This window comes from Leptodactylus fuscus, chromosome 4 (assembly GCF_031893055.1).
Source record: "Leptodactylus fuscus isolate aLepFus1 chromosome 4, aLepFus1.hap2, whole genome shotgun sequence".
Lineage (NCBI taxonomy): Eukaryota > Metazoa > Chordata > Amphibia > Anura > Leptodactylidae > Leptodactylus > Leptodactylus fuscus.
Window position 1 is genome coordinate 218298969 of NC_134268.1, and position 21401 is coordinate 218320369.

At 41.9% G+C, this 21401-nt stretch overlaps 1 protein-coding gene across 1 annotated transcript in view; it reads right to left on the minus strand.

The window, feature by feature from the left end:
- The window catches only part of DGKB (diacylglycerol kinase beta), a 320729-nt gene extending 310250 nt beyond the window's left edge, over positions 1-10479 (minus strand). The window contains exon 1 of the mRNA XM_075271811.1: positions 10132-10479. The gene's annotated coding sequence lies outside the window, so the exon portion shown is untranslated. The remainder of the gene's footprint in view (positions 1-10131) is intronic.
- Between the last annotated feature and the right edge of the window lie 10922 nt (positions 10480-21401).

Genomic DNA, 21401 nt, shown 5'->3' on the forward strand with positions numbered 1-21401 from the left:
TATAACTACTATAATACTACTCCTATGTACAAGAATATAACTACTATAATACTACTCCTATGTACAAGAATATAACTACTATAATACTACCCCTATGTACAAGACTATAACTACTATAATACTGCTCCTATGTACAAGAATATAACTACTATAATACTGCTCCTATGTACAAGAATATAACTACTATAATACTACTCCTATGTACAAGAATATAACTACTATAATACTACTCCTATGTACAAGAATATAACTACTATAATACTACTCCTATGTACAAGAATATAACTACTATAATACTACCACCTATGTACAAGAATATAACTACTATAATACTACCTCCTATGTACAAGAATATAACTACTATAATACTACTCCTATGTACAAGAATATAACTACTATAATACTGCTCCTATGTACAAGAATATAACTACTATAATACTACTCCTATGTACAAGAATATAACTACTATAATACTACCTCCTATGTACAAGAATATAACTACTATAATACTACCTCCTATGTACAAGAATATAACTACTATAATACTACTCCTATGTACAATAATATAACTACTATAATACTACTCCTATGTACAAGAATATAACTACTATAATACTGCTACTATGTACAAGAATATAACTACTATAATACTACCTCCTATGTACAAGAATATAACTACTATAATACTGCTCCTATGTGCAAGAATATAACTACTATAATACTGCTCCTATGTACAAGAATATAACTACTATAATACTACTCATATATACAAGAATATAACTACTATAATACTGCTACTATGTACAAGAATATAACTACTATAATACTACTCCTATGTACAAGAATATAACTACTATGATACTACCTTGCTCATAATGGCAGTATTATATAATAGTGATCTATAGAACTACTGTGATCTCTCCATATAAGACAAATCCTATATATTAGCGTCTCCTCGGATATAATGAGTACGGTATTTTTGATGTAGTTATTTCTGATATGTTTTGCTATACACTTCTCTCGTGTTACCGATCATTTAAACTTTCGGGGTATAAACAATATCAGCGAGGGAAATAAGTGTGAAATAATAGACGGTGACAGTTTTTCCTGCACTCACGTGTCGCCCTACAATGTACCGGGCTGGTAATTAAATCTAGTAAAACATATACTTTATTAATTATCAATTAACTAAACCGAGAAGTGTAGAATATAATTAGATTCGTCTACCAGCCCAGCGAGGAGCCTCTGCGCCAGTATAGTAACCGCCAGCTGGTGACTGCCATACATGTCGGCAGTGTGCCAGTGATGTAACATAGATGGCACTGTTATACCCCAGCGCGGCGCCATCTGGTGGTTGTAATGTAAGTTACTTCACTTGTCAAACCAGAGACTTCATTGTGATTGGTTTCTATGGATAGTCGTTGGAAAGTTTTCGAATCCGAATCCCAATAGATTTTTATGAACAACATACATGGGCGTGAAATCCCAGAGGTCAGACCTCCAGCCAATCAGAGGGGCAAGACCCCCAAAAAACCACTGTCTACAAATGGCTGACTTTTCCTTATGGAGAGGACTATGATATGCAAATGATAAAAAATGTAAAAAATATTCAGCACTTCTGGATCTATTTAGTATGGAGAGAGCGCCCCCCGCAGGAATCCCTGTTTTATACATCCTGGCGCACTATCAGTGAGGGTATTAATGGTCATCGGAGGAATGTTCTGCCATACTGTACTTGGCGAAATTCAGGATTGTCTGCCAGTCCATTGCCGACCATTGATGTTCCAGATGTGGTCGATGGGAGACAAGTCCGGAGACACTGCAGGTCACGGTAGCAGGTTTAGTCCATTTAGGCTGCTCATAGGAACACGAGGAACATGTCGTCTGATCCAAATCCATGTATCACCAAGTGCACTGGAAGTGTAGACTAGAGGGGCCCAGGCACTGTACATTATATCACCCCACACCATAGGAGTAGGACCGCAGTGGTGTTCTCTTGTGAAGGCCTCTTCATGCATAACCCATGTGGTCTCCAGAACAATCACTGACTAGCTTTGTGTCTAAGACAATAGCAGGACTCCTCACTGAAGAGGATAGACCTCCATTCTAGGACTGAAGAGGATAGACCTTCATTCCAGGACTCATCACTGAAGAGGATAGACCTCCATTCCAGGACTCTTCACTGAAGAGGATAGACCTCCATTCCAGGACTCCTCACTGAAGAGGATAGACCTTCATTCCAGGACTCATCACTGAAGAGGATAGACCTCCATTCCAGGACTGAAGAGGATAGACCTCCATTCCAGGACTCATCACTGAAGAGGATAGACCTCCATTCCAGGACTCATCACTGAAGAGGATAGACCTCCATTCCAGGACTCCTCACTGAAGAGGATAGACCTCCATTCCAGGACTCCTCACTGAAGAGAATAGACCTCCATTCCAGGACTCATCACTGAAGAGGATAGACCTCCATTCCAGGACTGAAGAGGATAGACCTCCATTCCAGGACTCATCACTGAAGAGGATAGACCTCCATTCCAGGACTCATCACTGAAGAGGATAGACCTCCATTCTAGGACTCCTCACTGAAGAGGATAGACCTCCATTCCAGGACCCATCACTGAAGAGGATAGACCTCCATTCTAGGACTCATCACTATAGAGGATAGACCTCCATTCCAGGACTCCTCACTGAAGAGGATAGACCTCCATTCCAGGACTCCTCACTGAAGAGGATAGACCTCCATTCTAGGACTCATCACTATAGAGGATAAGAACTCCATTCCAGGACTCCTCACCATAGAGGATAGACCTCCAATCCAGGAAACATCACTGAAGAGAATAGACCTCTATTCCAGGACTCCTCACGCAAGAGGATAGACCTGCATTCCAGGACTCTTCACTGAGGAGGATAGACCTCCATTCTAGGACTCCTGACTGAAGAGGATAGACCTCCATTCCAGGACTCCTCACTGAAGAGGATAGACCTCCATTCCAGGACTCCTCACTGAAGAGGATAGACCTCCATTCCAGACATCACTGAAGAGGATAGACCTCCATTCCAGGATTCATCACTGAAGAGGATAGACCTCCATTCCAGGACTTCTAAAAGAAGAGGATAGACCTCCATTCCAGGACTGAAGAGGATAGACCTCCATTCCAGGACTCCTTACGATAGAGGATAGACCTCCATTCTAAGACTCCTCAATGAAGAGGATAGACCTCTATTCCAGGACTCCTAAAAGAAGAGGATAGACCTCCATTCCAGGACTCATCACTGAAGAGGGTAAACTTTCATTTCAGTCTCCATTGCCATCTTGCTGTGCACCATGATAGCCTGTGAGAGCGGTGATATGAGGTCAGTGGAGCACCTGTAGCTGGATGTCTGGCTCGTAGCCCAATGTGGTGGTAGCCCCTTCTAGTGATTTATATCCACACTTTTTGCCTTTCTAGGCTTGTGGATGTGACGTCCAATTTCAGTTGCAGTACAGACTGGACCACTATGTGCCATGCTTCCAATCAGATGATCCCCCCTCCCGGTGCAGTGGTCGCCTCCTCGCACCGCTTGTGGTTATTCCAGTCCATCCTTGTTCTTCCAACCACCAGGACACACAACATTGACCAGCGCTGATATTTCACCCTGGACGCTGCAATCTGCTGGAGTGATAAACCCAGGTCTGCCAGGTCAAGGATTGGGACAACCGGTCCATGAACAAGACATCGCACAATCATCCCCAACCATGTGATCTGATGTTTTTTAGGTTTCACGTGACCTTTGCTTTCTGCCCCTCCCACATGTCACAGATTGGCGCTCGGGGTTTGCAGATCTTAGTGACCCCAGATAGTTTGATTTGCTGAAATTTCCTGTGCACCCTCGCTGCTGTAATGTAGGACAGATCCTCCGATGTCTCCCTGCACGGTCTCCTGCTGTGTATGGCGGTCACTACTATCTCCAGTTACTACACGGCCTGCACATATATGTATATATAATCTAGTCACACAAGGACTAACTGCACCTCGCAACGTCTTGGGCAGTCGTACAATCCGGCAGGACTCAGTTCCCACTATCAGCATTCTCATCAACCTGCAGGCGATTCCTCCAATGTACACAAAACATCTCGAGCGTCTCTGCTTTGTGTCACCGCTATAAACGCTATTCGTAATACAATGAGTGAGCGCGGGCCGGGGAGCCCAAGTACCACCTCCTGGCACCCGCCAATATTTGGATGTTTGCAACGTTGTAAGACATTGGAAAGAACATGTGTGTTTATGAGTCCTGTCAGCCATTATAATCACCGCGCCATCGGCCAGAAGACGCATCACCTGTGTGGTCAACCGAGGTCACTGCACATGGTGGCGGTATACTATACAGTCACATATAGTATGACAATGCCTCACTGACAGGACCGGCCTATGTGGTGTGTGATATGTGCAGTCACATCAGCCAGCACTGCTAAAGGGGGCGCTACAGGATGTCTGGTAGCCATTAGTCTGTGACTACTCCGAATCATAACATTAACCATATGGCAGTGACAATTATATAGCTCTATAAGAATATTGTATATATGGACAGCTAGTCAGTGTGTATGCGGCATTATATGAGCCATGTAAAGTGGTAGTATTTGGACACTGGATGTCAGTATTATGTGAGCACTGCATGGCGGTATTGGTTGAAAGATGTTGCTGTTATTTGGGCACAGTATTTTTGTATTATCTAAGTTGTATGTATGGTGGTATTATTTAAGCACTGTATGGTGGTAGTATTTAAGCACTGTATGGTGGTATTATGTGAGTACTGTATGATGGTATTATTTGGGGGCTATATTTTAGTATTGGAGGACTGTGCGTTGGTGTTATTTTGAGCTATATGTTCTGGCGTTATTTGGGACTATATTGTAGTATTATCTGAGCACTGTATGTTTGTGTTATTCGAGTACTACATGTTTGTATTATTTGAGCTATATATGCTGGTGTTTTGGGGGGACTGAATGTTGATGTTGTTTGAGCAGTGTAGGTTAGTACCACCATAAAGAGCTCTAATGCCATTTGTACTATACAGTATATGCTCTTGCTATTTGAGTACCATATGTTAGTTGTATTTATTTAAGCAGTGTATGTTGGTGTTATGTGAGCACTGTATGTTGGTACTATTTGAGCACTGTATGATGGTATATGAGCACTGTGTGTTAGTATTATGTGAACACTGTATGTTGGTATTATGTGAGCATTGTATGTTGGTTCAATTTGAGCACTGTATGATGGTATTTGAGCACTGTATGTTGGTATTATGAGAACACTGTATGTTGTTACTATTTGAGCACAGTATGATGTTACTATATGTGCACTGCATGTAGGTATTATTTGAGCACTGTATGTTGATACTATTTGAGCACTGTATGTTGGTATTATGTGAGCACTGTATGTTGGTATTATGTATGCACTGTATGTTGGTACTATTTGAGCACTGTATATTGGTACTATATGTGCACTGTATGTAGGTATTATGTAAGCACTGTATGATGGTACTATTTGAGCACTGTATGTTGGTGGTGTTTGAGCACTGTATGTTGGTATTATGTGAGCACTGTATGTTGGTACTATTTGAGCACTGTATGTTGGTACTATTTGAGCACTGTATGTTGGTACTATGTGAGCACTGCATGTTGGTATTATGTGAGCACTGTATGTTGGTATTATGTGAGCACTGTATGTTGGTATTATGTGAGCACAGTATGTTGGTATTATGTGAGCACTGTATGTTGGTACTATTTGAGCACTGTATGTTGGTACTATTTGAGCACTCTATGTTGGTATTATGTGAGCACTCTATGTTGGTATTATGTGAGTACTGTATGTTGGTATTATGTGAGTACTGTATGTTGGTATTATGTGAGCACTGTATGTTGGTACTATATGAGCACTGTATGTTGGTATTATGTAAGCACTGTATGATAGTACTATGTGAGCACTGTATGTTGGTATTATGTGAGCACTGTATGATGGTACTATTTGAGCACTGTATGTTGGTATTATGAGAGCACTGTATGTTGGTATTATGTGAGCACTGTATGTTGGTACTATTTGAGCACTGTATGTTGGTACTATTTGAGCACTCTATGTTGGTATTATGTGAGCACTCTATGTTGGTATTATGTGAGTACTGTATGTTGGTACTATATGAGCACTGTATGTTGGTATTATGTAAGCACTGTATGATAGTACTATGTGAGCACTGTATGTTGGTATTATGTGAGCACTGTATGATGGTACTATTTGAGCACTGTATGTTGGTACTATTTGAGCACTGTATGTTGGTATTATGTGAGCACTGTATGTTGGTATTATGTAAGCACTATATGATGGTACTATGTGAGTACTGTATGTTGGTATTATGTAAGCGCTGTATGTTGGTACTATATGTGCACTGTATGTTGGTACTATTTCAGCACTGTATGTTGGTATTATGTGAGCACTGAATGATAGTACTATGTGAGTACTGTATGTTGGTATTATGTGAGCACTGTACGTTGGTATTATGTAAGCGCTGTATGTTGGTACTATTTCAGCACTGTATGTTGGTACTATGTGAGCACTGTATGTTGGTACTATGTGAGCACTGTATGTTGGTGATGTTTGAGCTCTACATTTAGTCCATGAGGGTCTAAGTTCAGGGATCGCTGCTGATCAGTTGAAATAAGGGTCCTTATTGTTTCGTAGCCTAATTCTTCTTAGTCCTGTTCAGGTTGTGGTGGTTCCTGGTACTGCAGTTCACTGCACACCACCGATCTGGAATCCTGGGATTGTCACCGATCAGTGAGTGTCCCGGTGATAAGCAGCTCCAGAAAAGGGCCTCATTTCTATCTCTGCTATTGCCCCCCATGGCTGCTGTAATATAGTACTGGCACCTTCTTTCGTGTTCCATCCATACGTCCGAGCGCTGTGTACGTCACATGACCATCAGAACTCATCAGTTACCAACAATATCAAAAACTGAGATTTGGACTAGAAAGAACATGAAATACCGTTCCTGATTCACCTCCACATTGTGTGCACCATACGATATCTGGGGTAGTGTTATCTTCAGCCCCATAATGAGGGGAGGGGAGGAGGGGGACGCAGCTGCAGCCAAATCTAACCTTTGTAGTAATAGATAGGACGCCCCCTGCTCATATTACAGAGTGGGCTGTCCACAATGACAACATGTGACGGCCATGACTTTCATTTAGTGTCAAGCACAAAGTGTGAAATTGTCGTCCGTCGCTAATTACCCGGCTCAAGGCGAAAAACCGGACGCGTCATGAGTCAGTAATTAAAGGGAAAGGCCGTATGGCGGGGAGATGTGTGCCAAACCCGGGGAAGGCTTATTTATATCCATCCAACACACAGATATCAGATGTGCGAAATATGATGAGAGCTGGCTACCCCACAGAACAAAGTCATGAGAGAGAGATGGACAGATAGATAGATAGATAGATAGATAGATAGATAGATAGATAGATAGATAGATGAGATAGATAGATGAGATAGATAGATAGATAGATAGATAGATAGATAGATAGGAGATAGATAGATAGATAGATAGATAGATAGATAGATAGATGATAGATAGATAGATAGATAGATAGATAGATAGATAGATAGATGAGATAGATAGATGAGATAGATAGATAGATAGATAGATGAGATAGATAGATAGATAGATAGATAGATAGATAGATAGATAGATAGATAGATGAGATAGATGGATAGATAGATAGATAGATAGATAGATAGATAGATAGATAGATAGATAGATAGGAGATAGATAGATAGATAGATAGATAGATAGATAGATGATAGATAGATAGATAGATAGATAGATAGATAGATAGGAGTTAGATAGATAGATAGATAGATAGGAGATAGATAGATAGATAGATAGATAGATAGATAGATAGATAGGAGTTAGATAGATAGATAGATAGATAGATAGGAGTTAGATAGATAGATAGATAGATAGATAGATGATAGATAGATAGGAGTTAGATAGATAGATAGATAGATAGATAGATAGATAGATAGATAGATAGGAGATAGATAGATAGGAGATAGATAGTTTTGGTATATTTTATAGTACATATGTGATATTATATCATGTTGTTATTTTCTATTCTATGTTCCGTTTTCTGTCACTTTCCTTTAGGTACTGCAATATCTTCTACTATTTCCGGGTCTCGCCCGCATGGACTCCTTTCTTCTTATTTGTGCAGCATCTGCTTTTCAGTTACAAAGCACCCAACCCGCTGCCCAGGCTGGGAGATAGATGATAATTCAGTCTTCCTGTGGCCACCACTAGAGGGAGCTGAGTGCATACAGTCTAAACATTTATCCCTATAGTAAGTGCAATAAGCTCCTGCGCTCCCCCTAGTGGTGGTAAACTATGGATATGTGAAAGAAAGCAGGGAGATTGGAGATTTATATCAGGAAAACCGAGCGCCCTGTCCTAGAACCTGCCCTGGAGAATGGTGCCAGATGACAAACTCAGCTCCACTACATGTGCAAGTATATAAATTGTAGGAGCCAACTTATCTGTTAGGACTTGGTCTCTGTCTCATTCATTTACTGTATATTTTGGGATGTGCCCCTTCTACCTCTACTTACTGACGCAGCAGAGCTGAGTGTGTCATCCACCACAATTCATATTGACATCATCATTATCGGGGGCTTTTCATTTCCTATAGGTTACCTGAGTGTGTGAACAATGAGGTCACCAATAAGCTGCATGACAAATTCAACTCCACTACATCTGTATAAAGCAGCAGAGAATCTGCCAATCCTTGATGGTTCATTTATAACAATGTTATACCAGTTTATCTAAAACCCTTAATTTGTCTATATGTAGATGAGCTGAGTTTGTCAAATACAACAAATCAAAGCTTGAAGCTGAGATATAGCAGAGCCGAGTGAGTATGAGCTAAGTTTATCAGATACAGCAGAGTTAGGCTTGTTACAGGGCTGAGCTTCCTACATCTTTAAGTTTTGCAGATGTAGCAGTGCCGAGTCTGTCAGTTGTCTTAGGGTTAAATCTGTCAGGTGTTGTAAGACTGAACTTGTCACTCGTACTGTGGCTGGCTTGAGTTTGTTGGATGAAGCTGAGCTACGCTCCGGAGATGTAGCAGAGCTGTATGTGTCAGGTGTTGCTGAGTTTGTCAAACATTTCAGTCCTGTTTCCAGATGTGGTATGGCTGAATGTAGCAGAGCTGAGTTAGCAAAGCCATGTAAGCATGATGAGATCTACCAAAGTGGTTTGGGTCAGATATAGCAGAGTTATGTTTGTTACATGTTGCAGAATTAGATTTCTCTATGATATATAGTATGTGCAGATGTAGCAGAGTTATGTTTGTTACATGTTGCAGAATTAGATTTCTCTATGATATATAGTATGTGCAGATGTAGCAGAGTTATGTTTGTTACATGTTGCAGAATTAGATTTCTCTGTGATATATAGTATGTTCAGATGTAGCAGAGCTGGATGTGTCAGATGAAGAACTGATAAACTTCTATAGCACGGCTCGGTTTGTCATGTAGCAGAGCGAAGTTTGTCAGATGTAACATGGCTTCATTTTTCAGATGATGCAGAGTAAAATTCTGGTCCAATTCAGCTCTGCTACATCTGTATGCAACACTAACATGGCAGCCTAGTCCGACCCCCCTCTTACTGACACCTTTACTGACAACACGCAGGACACAGATCACACAAGTCATTCTCTCCTTTTCCAAAATCCCAGATGAATCCAGAATAATCTGTGACCACCATGACTACCCGTCCCCTCCATCCCGGGTGACAACCTGCAGAACGGCTTCCAAAAATTTTCTAAATCCATAATCCCAATATTCAGGGATAAACCTGACCCTAAGGCTGAACTTGTATCCATGTAATCGCATGGACTGACACCCCCCTACCCCCCAAATAAATGCTGCATTAACCCTTTCCAGCCCCCTCACTATCTCCATAGCCTTCTACCTACCTGACCCGCACATCAAATGGCCAGCGAGGAGATCCAGTGTCTGTAGGGTCTGACCAGATGCAATAAAGCCCCCCCACCCCCTATAGACAACCTGGATGTGACCAGGGCTCGGATGTTCCTACCTGCTGCTGGTCCACAGACTGCCATGGAGGGCTCCAGACACCGCTAGCCCTGGCTTGTTGTTTTGCTAGCCCCCCCAGATGACAGCTTTCATGGAGGAGATGCCAGGCAGCCGCTGGGGGTTTGTTGCAGTTTTTTCCCCTTCTTGCCGCTTCCTTTTCCTGCTAATTCCACAATTCAGACGATCTGATCCCTCTTCTACCTTAGCGCACGAATGAAATCCCCACAATCACAGCCGGCTCCATCTAGTGGATTTAATTGGGGATTCATTTACCATTGATTTTTTTTCTTGTTTATGTCCCCCCCATCCTCCACCTCTCTGTCTCTAGCATGGCTCTGTTTTCTGTATAAAACGGTGGTCCAGGAGGAGAAGGAGGAGGAGGAGGAGGAAGCTCATCCCCCCCCCCCCCATCCCTCCCTCAGATCCTGCAGTCTTTCTCAGCTTCAGTAACACTGCTGTGATGTCACGGTGCTGTACAATCCTGGCCGCCCCCCCTGGGATTCCCTCCGGTGACTGACACTGATGGGGAGCTTTTCTTTATTGTGGCTTTTGTTACAATGTTGCTCTTTTTCGTTCCCCCTTTTTCTTATTATGTTGCAATTCTGGTAGCAATGGCAGGTCGGAGCCACCAGCGGTTCTTGTGGTTATGTAATCCCCCCCCCCCCCAGATCCCAGGGGACAGCTTAGTGTTATGTCCCAGCTGCACATCCCTCCGAGAGACGGAAGTGGAAAACATGACATTTGTGATGACCGAGACTCCGCTTAATGACATACAGGAGTTTAATCAGCATTACAGGGGGGGTCGGGGTCGGGATCTAGATGGGACTTTGTAAAAAGGGGGGGAGGTATCTAGAAAGGAAGATGTGCCCGGCAATGGGGGTACAGCAAAAAGGAGGAGACCTCTACTTATGGGGGTGAGTGATAGGCAGTGTTCACATGCTGCAGATTTGGTGCAGAATTTCTGACTGTCCCGTACATATGAATTCTGCATCCTGTTAATACAACCCCATTCACATGGACAGAACGGACTTACAGCTGCAGAAATGTATGCAACAAATTGTCTACATGTTAACATGTCCGTAATGGGGTGACAGCCGATAGGAAGCAATAGGGACACAGTAGTAATAGGGACACAGCTAAAGAATGGGGACACGGGTAGTAATAGGGACACAGGTAGTAATAGGGACACAGGTAGTAATAGGGACACAGCTAGAAATAGGGACACGGGTAGTAATAGGGACACAGCTAGAAATAGGGACACGGGTAGTAATAGGGACACAGGTAATAATAGGGACACAGCTAGAAATAGGGACACGGGTAGCAATAGGGACACAGGTAATAATAGGGACACGGGTAGTAATAGGGACACGGGTAGTAATAGGGACACAGCTAGAAATAGGGACACGGGTAGTAATAGGGACACAGGTAATAATAGGGACACAGCTAGAAATAGGGACACGGGTAGTAATAGGGACACAGGTAATAATAGGGACACGGGTAGTAATAGGGACACGGGTAGTAATAGGGACACAGGTAATAATAGGGACACGGGTAGTAATAGGGACACAAGTAGTAATAGGGACACGGGTAGTAATAGGGACACGGGTAGTAATAGGGACACGGGTAGTAATAGGGACACAGGTAGTAATAGGGGCACGGGTAATAATAGGGACACGGGTAGTAATAGGGACACAGGTAGTAATAGGGACACAGATAGTAATAGGGACACAGATAGTAATAGGGACACAGGTAGTAATAGGGACACAGATAGTAATAGGGACACAGCTAGTAATAGGGACACAGGTAGTAACAGGGACACGGGTAGTAATAGGGACACAGCTAGTAATAGGGACACAGCTAGTAATAGGGACACAGATAGTAATGGGGACACAGTAATAGGGACACAGCTAGTAATAGGGACACAGCTAGTAATAGGGACACAGCTAGTAATAGGGACACAGCTAGTAATAGGGCACAGCTAGTAATAGGGACACAGCTAGTAATAGGGACATGGGTATTAATAGGGACACAGCTAGTAATAGGGACACAGCTAGTAATGGGGACACAGCTAGTAATAGAGCACAGCTAGTAATAGGGACACAGGTAGTAATAGGGACACAAGTAGCAATAGGAAAACAGCTAACAATAGGGACACAGGTAGTAATGGGGACACAGCTAGTAATGGGGACACAGTTGGTAATAGGGACACAGGTAGTAATAGGGACACGGGTAGTAATAGGGACACAGGTAGTAATAGGGACACAGGTAGTAATGGGGACACAGCTAGTAATGGGGACAAAGTTGGTAATAGGGACACAGGTAGTAATAGGGACTTGGCTTGTACCCACTGAGCCTGCATGGCATCCCCCCAAGGGTGTACGTACCACATGACACTAAACTCAGTCACCTCTGACCTTTGCTGTTTCCTTCATGATTTCCTTCCTTGGTTTTTAATCTATTCAAGACACAGCTTCTAGGTTTCCCACCTACAACCAGCACGCCATGTTGGATTTTTCCATGACTCTCAGCTCTATATATCTTACACTGTACATCATGATGTCCCTTTGCTGTTTCTTCCAGGATTTCTTCCCTCAATGTTAATCTAGCTAAGACCTGACTTCAGAATTTCTCAATAACAAGCAGCATACAAAGATCTGAGCTTTCCAAGTCAGTCAATGATGCCATTGTTACTTCGGGACATCACGTCATAGAAGCCTCCACTTCATCGTCTAAGACTTCTCCTGTGCTGCACCTTTTCTTTAGAATGCTCTTCCCTTCCCATAATACTGTTCTGTTCTTCTAGTTTACAGCTCTCTACAGGTCTCCTCTGACCCCTCTCTCTTAGATTACTGTATATCAGCTGTTTCCCCCAAATCTTCCCTTAACTTCATCTAATTTAGCCAACACCCAACTTCTAAATTTCCCACCTTCCACCTGCACACCAACGTCTAAGCTTGCCAGATCTGTCAGTAACACCGCCATGCCATAGAAACAGTTATCATTCTTGTGAATGCTCCATTTCCCACTCCCCTGTCCCAGACCTCTTCTGTGCTACCCCTTTTCTGTAGAATGTTCCTCCTTTTCCATAATCCTGACATACACATTATTAAAACAACCCCCCTGTTCAAGAACACCTTCCATAATACCCGGGTAATAAACTATGATATTCATTCCCATCTCTTTGTCTATTGCGGCATTCACATCATCCTTACAACATCCCCAGCCATAGCTTATATGTACAAGGACAATTTCACTAGATTGACCCATCAAAAAATAAAAAAAATTTACTAATTCTCATATATTCCAAAATGGTACCAACTACATCTCATTCTACAAAAAACAAGCCCTCATATGGAGTCATCCACAAGGCAGTGACACAAAATACTGGAAATATTGACACTCTAAACCAGCTGTAACTGGTGGACATGTAGATGCTCCGTGGACAGTAATGGTGGGGAAGCTGAGTAAACATCGTAACCCTGGACCACAACCTACCTGGTCGTGTTTGGGACCAGACAAAACCTACCTGGCATTGTCTTCTACTAGACACAGATGGATTTATCCTTCAGATTGACTTACATGACAGTCCATTCCTAAGGGCCCAACATGAAGAGCCTTGAGCGCCTGGCGGTAAGTGATATGGGCTGCAAGTACACGAGTGACGAGCACTGGTGCAAAATAATGTGCGGGCCGCGCACCGGGGATCTGGAAGGTTCTCTGACTCTTATGTCTCTCTTCTCCATCACTAATACATGACATGTTTCCGCATATGCTTCAGACCTATCAAAGAGACACCACATGGAACGCTCACGTGACGGCCATCGGCTACATCTTGTTTCTGCTGCCAGATCTCCACTGACACAATTTACCGGAATTGGGTAAGAAAAATATATATATAAATGGTATATACAGCATAACTGTAATATAAGATATGAGAGCGCCCTGGCCAGGCTAACCTTTAGTCTACCAAAAGTAACAGAACAGCGCCCCCCTTGTATTTAGGCTGTGTCTGGTATTGCATTTGAACCCAGTGACAAACTGTTGTTCAGCTGTATACATCTTTACGTTTAAGTGAATATAACTGTGCCCCTATACTATACAGGGTAGAGGGCTCGTAGAGCTCAGCTGATCAATAGGGGGTGTCGGGAGTCAGAACGCCCCCCCCATACACTAATCTGCTATTCATAACCTATCCTAACAATACACCATCAGTAGTACACAACTGAACTCCTTTAATTGAAGCTGAGCTGCAATACCAGTCACTGCCTATGGACAATTGGGGAGCTGTTTGTAGAAATAAGCAATTTTTTTTATTATTTTTTTGCAGCCACATACAAATCCCTTTAACCAAGGCAATACACTCAATTTAAGGGATTATTATTGGATTCAGTAATTAGGGATCATTCATCAATTAATAAAATACCATCAAATGGGAAAAACATCAAAGTATCTGCTGCTAACAAAGACCAGATGAGAATCCCCAGGCCAAGAGGACAAAAATAAGATCATTTAACCTATATTCTTCCATTTAAAAAAGAGGCAGTACTATCTGTACCTAGATTTTATAGAGGGAAGGCAGTACTATCTGTACCTAGATTATATACAGGGAGGCAGCACTATCTGTACCTAGATTATATACAGGAGAAGCAGTACTATCTGTACCTAGATTATATACAGAGGAGGCAGCACTATCTGTACCTAGATTATATACAGAGGAGGCAGCACTATCTGTACCTAGATTATATACAGAGGAGGCAGCACTATCTGTACCTAGATTATATACAGGGGAGGCAGTACTATCTGTACCTAGATTATATACAGGAGAGGCAGCACTATCTGTACCTAGATTATATACAGGAGAGGCAGCACTATCTGTACCTAGATTTTATACAGGGAAGGCAGTACTATCTGTACCTAGATTATATACAGGGAGGCAGCACTATCTGTACCTAGATTATATACAGGAGAAGCAGTACTATCTGTACCTAGATTATATACAGAGGAGGCAGCACTATCTGTACCTAGATTATATACAGGGGAGGCAGTACTATCTGTACCTAGATTATATACATGGGAGGCAGCACTATCTGTACCTAGATTATATACAGGGAGGCAGCACTATCTGTACCTAGATTATATACAGGGGAGGCAGTACTATCTGTACCTAGATTATATACAGGGGAGGCAGTACTATCTGTACCTAGATTATATACCGGGAGGCAGTACTATTTGTACCTAGATTATATACAGGAGAGGCAGTACTATCTGTACTTAGATTATATACAGGCCGGCAGCACTATCTGTATCTAGATTATATACAGGGGAGGCAGTACTATCTGTACCTAGATTATATACGGGGGAGGCAGTACTATCTGTACCTAGATTATATACAGGGGAGGCAGCACTATCTGTACCTAGATTATTTACAGGAGGGGCAGCACTATCTGTACCTAGATTATATACAGGGAGGCAGCACTATCTGTACCTAGATTATATACAGGAGAGGCAGCACTATCTGTACCTAGATTATATACAGGGGAGGCAGTACTATCTGTACCTAGATTATATACAGGAGAGGCAGCACTATCTGTACCTAGATTATATACAGGGGAGGCAGTACTATCTGTACCTAGATTATATACAGGAGAAGCAGTACTATCTGTACCTAGATTATATACAGGGGAGGCAGTACTATCTGTACCTAGATTATACACAGGAGAGGCAGCACTATCTGTATCTAGATTATTTACAGGAGAGGCAGTACTATCTGTACCTAGATTATATACAGGGGAGGCAGCACTATCTGTATCTAGATTATTTACAGGAGAGGCAGCACTATCTGTATCTAGATTATATACAGGGGAGGCAGTACTATCTGTACCTAGATTATATACAGGAGAGGCAGCACTATCTGTACCTAGAGTATATACAGGAAAGGCAGCACTATCTGTACCTAGATTATATACAGGAAAGGCAGTACTATCTGTACCTAGATTATATACAGGGAGGCAGCACTATCTGTACCCACATGATTTATAGTGAGTACTGCTTCCCACAAACTGTCTGTATTGTTAACAAGGAGAGAGAAGGAGGCAGTACAATCTGTGCCTACATCATGATGTGGTACTATATTATATTGTAATCTATAGATTGTAGGACCTTTTTCAGCCCTGTCGTGTTCCTCCTGGGATTGTCCACAAAACTACTTACAATGTTTTTTTTTTTTTTTAATGCAAAAGCCCGATGTGTATCTTTGAAGAATTACATGAGAGGCAGCATACAGGAGAGGCAGTACTATCTGTACCTAGATTATTTACAGGTGAGGCAGCACTATCTGTATCTAGATTATATACAGGAGAGGCAGTACTATCTGTACCTAGATTATTTACAGGTGAGGCAGCACTATCTGTATCTAGATTATATACAGGGGAGGCAGTACTATCTGTACCTAGATTATATACAGGGGAGGCAGTACTATCTGTACCTAGATTATATACAGGGGAGGCAGCACTATCTGTACCTAGATTATATACAGGAGAGGCAGCACTATCTGTACCTAGATTATATACAGGGGAGGCAGCACTATCTGTACCTAGATTATATACAGGAGAGGCAGCACTATCTGTATCTAGATTATATACAGGGGAGGCGGTACTATCTGTACCTAGATTATATATAGGGAGGCAGTACTATCTGTATCTAGACTATATACAGGGAGGCAGCACTATCTGTACCCAAATGATTTATAGTGAGTACTGCTTCCCACAAACTATCTTTCTGTATTGTTAACAAGGAGAGAGAAGGAGCCAGTACAATCTGTGCCTACATCATGATGTGGTACTATATTATATTGTAATCTATAGATTGTAGGACCTTTTTCAGCCCTGTCGTGTTCCACCTGGGATTGTCCACAAAACTACTTACAATGTTTGTTTGGTTTTTTTTAATGCAAAAGCCCGATGTGTATCTTTGAAGAGTTACATGAGAGGCAGCATACAGGAGAGGCAGTACTATCTGTACCTAGATTATTTACAGGTGAGGCAGCACTATCTGTATCTAGATTATATACAGGGGAGGCAGTACTATCTGTACCTAGATTATATACAGGGGAGGCAGTACTATCTGTACCTAGATTATTTACAGGAGAGGTAGCACTATCTGTACCTAGATTATATACAGGGGAGGCAGTACTATCTGTACCTAGATTATTTACAGGAGAGGTAGCACTATCTGTACCTAGATTATATACAGGGGAGGCAGTACTATCTGTACCTAGATTATTTACAGGAGAGGTAGCACTATCTGTACCTAGATTATATACAGGAGAGGCAGTACTATCTGTACCTAGATTATATACAGGGGAGGCAGCACTATCTGTACCTAGATTATATACAGGAGAGGCAGCATTATCTGTACCTAGATTATTTACAGGAGAGGCAGCACTATCTGTACCTAGATTATATACAGGGGAGGCAGTACTATCTGTACCTAGATTATATACAGGGAGGCAGCACTATCTGTACCTAGATTATATACAGGGAGGCAGCACTATCTGTACCTAGATTATATACAGGGAGGCAGCACTATCTGTACCTAGATTATATACAGGGAGGCAGCACTATCTGTACCTAGATTATATACAGGGAGGCAGCACTATCTGTACCTAGATTATATACAGGGAGGCAGCACTATCTGTACCTAGATTATATACAGGGAGGCAGCACTATCTGTAGCTAGATTATATACAGGAGAGGCAGCACTATCTGTACCTAGATTATATACAGGAGAGGCAGTACTATCTGTACCTAGATTATATACAGGGAGGCAGCACTATCTGTACCTAGATTATATACAGGAGAGGCAGTACTATCTGTACCTAGATTATATACAGGGAGGCAGCACTATCTGTACCTAGATTAGGAGAGGCAGCACTATCTGTACCTAGATTACATACAGGAGAGGCAGTACTATCTGTACCTAGATTATATACAGGAGAGGCAGTACTATCTGTACCTAGATTATATACAGGGGAGGCAGCACTATCTGTACCTAGATTATATACAGGAGAGGCAGCACTATCTGTATCTAGATTATATGCAGGGGAGGCGGTACTATCTGTACCTAGATTATATACAGGAGAGGCAGTACTATCTGTACCTAGATTATATATAGGGAGACAGTACTATCTGTATCTAGACTATATACAGGGAGGCAGCACTATCTGTACCTAGATTATATACAGGGGAGGCAGCACTATCTGTACCTAGATTATATACAGGAGAGGCAGTACTATCTGTACCTAGATTATATACAGGGGAGGCAGCACTATCTGTAACTAGATTATATACAGGAGAGGCAGCACTATCTGTACCTAGATTATATACAGGAGAGGCAGTACTATCTGTACCTAGATTATATACAGGGAGGCAGCACTATCTGTACCTAGATTAGGAGAGGCAGCACTATCTGTACCTAGATTATATACAGGAGAGGCAGTACTATCTGTACCTAGATTATATACAGGAGAGGCAGTACTATCTGTACCTAGATTATATACAGGGGAGGCAGCACTATCTGTACCTAGATTATATACAGAGGAGGCAGTACTATCTGTACCTAGATTATATACAGAGGAGGCAGCACTATCTGTACCTAGATTATATACAGAGGAGGCAGCACTATCTGTACCTAGATTATATACAGAGGAGGCAGCACTATCTGTACCTAGATTATATACAGGGGAGGCAGTACTATCTGTACCTAGATTATATACAGGAGAGGCAGCACTATCTGTACCTAGATTATATACAGGAGAGGCAGCACTATCTGTACCTAGATTTTATACAGGGAAGGCAGTACTATCTGTACCTAGATTATATACAGGGAGGCAGCACTATCTGTACCTAGATTATATACAGGAGAAGCAGTACTATCTGTACCTAGATTATATACAGAGGAGGCAGCACTATCTGTACCTAGATTATATACAGGGGAGGCAGTACTATCTGTACCTAGATTATATACAGGGGAGGCAGCACTATCTGTACCTAGATTATATACAGGAGAGGCAGCACTATCTGTACCTAGATTATATACAGGGGAGGCAGTACTATCTGTACCTAGATTATATACCGGGAGGCAGTACTATTTGTACCTAGATTATATACAGGAGAGGCAGTACTATCTGTACTTAGATTATATACAGGCCGGCAGCACTATCTGTATCTAGATTATATACAGGGGAGGCAGTACTATCTGTACCTAGATTATATACGGGGGAGGCAGTACTATCTGTACCTAGATTATATACAGGGGAGGCAGCACTATCTGTACCTAGATTATTTACAGGAGGGGCAGCACTATCTGTACCTAGATTATATACAGGGAGGCAGCACTATCTGTACCTAGATTATATACAGGAGAGGCAGCACTATCTGTACCTAGATTATATACAGGGGAGGCAGTACTATCTGTACCTAGATTATATACAGGAGAAGCAGTACTATCTGTACCTAGATTATATACAGGGGAGGCAGTACTATCTGTACCTAGATTATATACAGGAGAGGCAGCACTATCTGTATCTAGATTATTTACAGGAGAGGCAGTACTATCTGTACCTAGATTATATACAGGGGAGGCAGCACTATCTGTATCTAGATTATTTACAGGAGAGGCAGCACTATCTGTATCTAGATTATATACAGGGGAGGCAGTACTATCTGTACCTAGATTATATACAGGAGAGGCAGCACTATCTGTACCTAGAGTATATACAGGAAAGGCAGCACTATCTGTATCTAGATTATATACAGGAAAGGCAGTACTATCTGTACCTAGATTATATACAGGGAGGCAGCACTATCTGTACCCACATGATTTATAGTGAGTACTGCTTCCCACAAACTGTCTGTATTGTTAACAAGGAGAGAGAAGGAGGCAGTACAATCTGTGACTACATCATGATGTGGTACTATATTATATTGTAATCTATAGATTGTAGGACCTTTTTCAGCCCTGTCGTGTTCCTCCTGGGATTGTCCACAAAACTACTTACAATGTTTTTGTTTTTTTTAATGCAAAAGCCCGATGTGTATCTTTGAAGAATTACATGAGAGGCAGCATACAGGAGAGGCAGTACTATCTGTACCTAGATTATTTACAGGTGAGGCAGCACTATCTGTATCTAGATTATATACAGGAGAGGCAGTACTATCTGTACCTAGATTATTTACAAGTGAGGCAGCACTATCTGTATCTAGATTATATACAGGGGAGGCAGTACTATCTGTACCTAGATTATATACAGGGGAGGCAGTACTATCTGTACCTAGATTATATACAGGGGAGGCAGCACTATCTGTACCTAGATTATATACAGGAGAGGCAGCACTATCTGTACCTAGATTATATACAGGGGAGGCAGCACTATCTGTACCTAGATTATATACAGGAGAGGCAGCACTATCTGTATCTAGATTATATATAGGGGAGGCGGTACTATCTGTACCTAGATTATATATAGGGAGGCAGTACTATCTGTATCTAGACTATATACAGGGAGGCAGCACTATCTGTACCCAAATGATTTATAGTGAGTACTGCTTCCCACAAACTATCTTTCTGTATTGTTAACAAGGAGAGAGAAGGAGCCAGTACAATCTGTGCCTACATCATGATGTGGTACTATATTATATTGTAATCTATAGATTGTAGGACCTTTTTCAGCCCTGTCGTGTTCCACCTGGGATTGTCCACAAAACTACTTACAATGTTTGTTTGGTTTTTTTTAATGCAAAAGCCCGATGTGTATCTTTGAAGAGTTACATGAGAGGCAGCATACAGGAGAGGCAGTACTATCTGTACCTAGATTATTTACAGGTGAGGCAGCACTATCTGTATCTAGATTATATACAGGGGAGGCAGTACTATCTGTACCTAGATTATATACAGGGGAGGCAGTACTATCTGTACCTAGATTATTTACAGGAGAGGTAGCACTATCTGTACCTAGATTATATACAGGGGAGGCAGTACTATCTGTACCTAGATTATTTACAGGAGAGGTAGCACTATCTGTACCTAGATTATATACAGGGGAGGCAGTACTATCTGTACCTAGATTATTTACAGGAGAGGTAGCACTATCTGTACCTCGATTATATACAGGAGAGGCAGTACTATCTGTACCTAGATTATATACAGGGGAGGCAGCACTATCTGTACCTAGATTATATACAGGAGAGGCAGTACTATCTGTACCTAGATTAT